Source organism: Myotis davidii, unplaced genomic scaffold, assembly GCF_000327345.1.
Source record: "Myotis davidii unplaced genomic scaffold, ASM32734v1 scaffold573, whole genome shotgun sequence".
NCBI classification, from domain to species: domain Eukaryota; kingdom Metazoa; phylum Chordata; class Mammalia; order Chiroptera; family Vespertilionidae; genus Myotis; species Myotis davidii.
In genome coordinates this window covers 2,700,594-2,703,374 of record NW_006285997.1, presented here as the reverse complement: position 1 = coordinate 2,703,374, position 2,781 = coordinate 2,700,594, and positions in this window count along the sequence as shown.

The window sequence follows — 2,781 nt, the reverse complement described above, 5'->3', positions numbered from 1 at the left end:
CAGGTTGAGAACCACTGGGACAGAGAGTTAGAAACATCGATGAGGGAGAAACATTGATCAGCTGCCTCCTGCACTCCCCCTACTGGGGATGTGCCTGCACCCAGGTACATGCCCTTGACCAGAATCGAACCTGGGACCTTTGAGTCCGCAGGCCGACGCTCTATCCACTGAGCCAAACCGGTCAGGGTCCTGTGCAGGCTCTTGTGTGGACACAGGCTTTCAGCGATTCTGCGTAAATACCCAGGAGAGGGATCGCTGGATCCCATGGTAAGAGTATGTTCAGTTTTATGAGGGGCCTGGTCTTATTCTGCAGACAAAGCGGACTCCAGCGGTGTGGGGAGCGAGGCGTGAGAGCAGGCGTGGCGTGGCACTCGCCATGGGCAAACATGAACTTACTTCATAAAGGCGGTGGCCTCGTGTCTAGCAGCGCGGCGCAAGGCGCCAGACAGCCCGGCTTCGAACTCCTGATTCCTTGCGCGTCAGCTGTGCCTCCAGCAGGTCACCGGGTCGCTCTCTGCCCTCGTTCCCCTTCCGGGACAGCAGATACTCAGGGCCGACCGGCCTCAGGGAGTCGTAAGGGTTAAGTGTGGTAAGCTACATCCAGCCTCTTGGAGCACCACTAATGTCCAGTGGTGCTGGGACACAGGTGTGATGGCTCCCACCTTAGAGAGACAGTCACCTGAACAGAAGCTTCACAAGATCCCAGAGCGTGGAATCCCCAGCGCCAGGAGGCAGCGGGCAGAGCTGTTCTCCCAGGAATGATGTGTGTGGAGTCGCCACTTACTCCCTCCAATCCCGCTGCCCCCGAGCAGCCTCCCTCCGTGTCTGGGCTCAGCGGACATGTGCAGAACTTCAGCGTGCAGGTCACTGTAGACTCAGAACATCAGCGCCTGCGGCTCGCGGAGCCTGCGCTAAGGGTGCCTCTCCGAGGGGGGGCGCAGTCCTCGGTGAGACCAGGACCTGCAGGTCTGAAGCCACCTTGACGTCCGGCTGCAGGCAAAGCCCTAGGGGCACCCTCCCACTCTGGGGGCACCCTCCCACCCTGGGTGCACCCTTCCACCCTGGGTGCCTCTCCCGCCCTGGGGGCGCCCTCCTGCCCCTCTGTGCAGTTTAATGATTGAAGCTTTGTGAACCCATGAGCTCCATTTGCAGAGCTCTGAGGCGGCAAGCATTCCTGGAAATGCTCCCCGCAATTCACTATAAACAAAGGGGCAGCCAGGAGCACAACGCCCCCCACCCAGATCCTTGCACGCCCTGTTGTGTGCTCTTCACATCGCTGCGCATCCACCCACCCACAGGCTGCGGGCGTGTAGAGACCATTAGGTCCTGATAGTGTGGTTTTAGGAAGTGGCCCAGGAGCAGACTCCCAAAGCCGCCCTCCCCCGCCACCCAGCAAAGGAGCAGGTGAAAAGAGCCCTTGTCTGTGGGCCTGTTTGTGCTGGAGCCTCGGCCACGCCAGATGAGAGGGTGTTATCCTGCCGGGCAAGCATGGAGCCTGCGCTCAGACCTGATGAGAAACCCATGCTAGTAGCTTATTGATGCGAGTTCGCCAGGAAACCACAGATCGGCGAGCACGCACGCGGCCGGCCCAGGCCAGGCGCCGCCTTTGCCAGGCGGTCCCACCAGGAAAGCCGTGTTGGAACCGGGATTCCGGAGACACCAGCTCACATGCAGGACGAGGAGGGGGAGTCTAGTCTCCATGTGCCTGGCAGCTCCTCTCCTGACGCTGCCACTGGGTGTGCCCAAGGCCAATTCTCTAACCTGCGTTGCCCCAGGCGGGTCCGCAGAGCACATGGTCCAGGGGTCCAGGGCTGCTAACAGCCATCGAGGGAAGAGGAGGCCCGGGTCAGAGACGTCGGGTGGATGGTGAGCGGGACAGACGTCTTTCAGCAGAACTTCCCCCCGGGACTCTCCGGGAGGCAGGGACTCGGCTGTCTTCCCCAAGATTAGCCCGAGTTCCTCTCCAAGCCCCCACCCAGCCCACGCGGCCTTCCTGCGTCAGGTACCCCTGGCAGGCTGGACAGTTTAACTACAAACATAAAACAGGATTACGAAGAAACCCGTTGTGACGAAAGCAAATATTCCCCTGGTGCGAGGATTTTGAAATACTAGTATGTCAGCCCGGGCACATGTTCAAACGTGTGCCTCTTTTGTACGGGCTCTAATACCGACGACAGCTGTCTCACAGTCCTGTGGCCACAAATGATATCTCAAGACACAGGCAACCCCACCGCTGGCGAGTTCTGTATCGGTGAATTTATCCATCACCCCATGTCAGCACCCCGGCACTCCTGTCATCTGAGTGGCAAACATGCTCAGTCCCCTGACCCGCATGTCCCCGTTGGGGTGGAAGGAGGCAGGGCTCTGCTTTATGAACAAGTGTCCTTTACGAACAAGTGTTGTGGGCACCTTTATGCTTTTTGTTGGTGATTTCGCGGTGACGGTGTCATCCAGGGGCAACGCCAAAGGGCCGCCCAAGTTTCTAAGTGCAGGTCGGCGGTGGGCGCCTCAGGGAGAAGACAGGTGAGCGGACAGGGATCTCTCATGTGCGTCACCCTGCCGTGGGCCCTGAGTTCAGGGTTAATCAATCAGCTGTGCAGGCACACGGTGTCTTTCAATAGCAGTGCCCACAATACAAGGCTGTGCATTGATCGCCTGGTGACCTTGCTGTGCCCCAAGGCTGGCAAAGATGTCACCTGTGATTCTAGGTCAACCTGGAAGCAGAAGTTCAGTGCTTGCTAATTGAGTGTCCAGGCGACTGAGTAGATTCTACACAGTTGT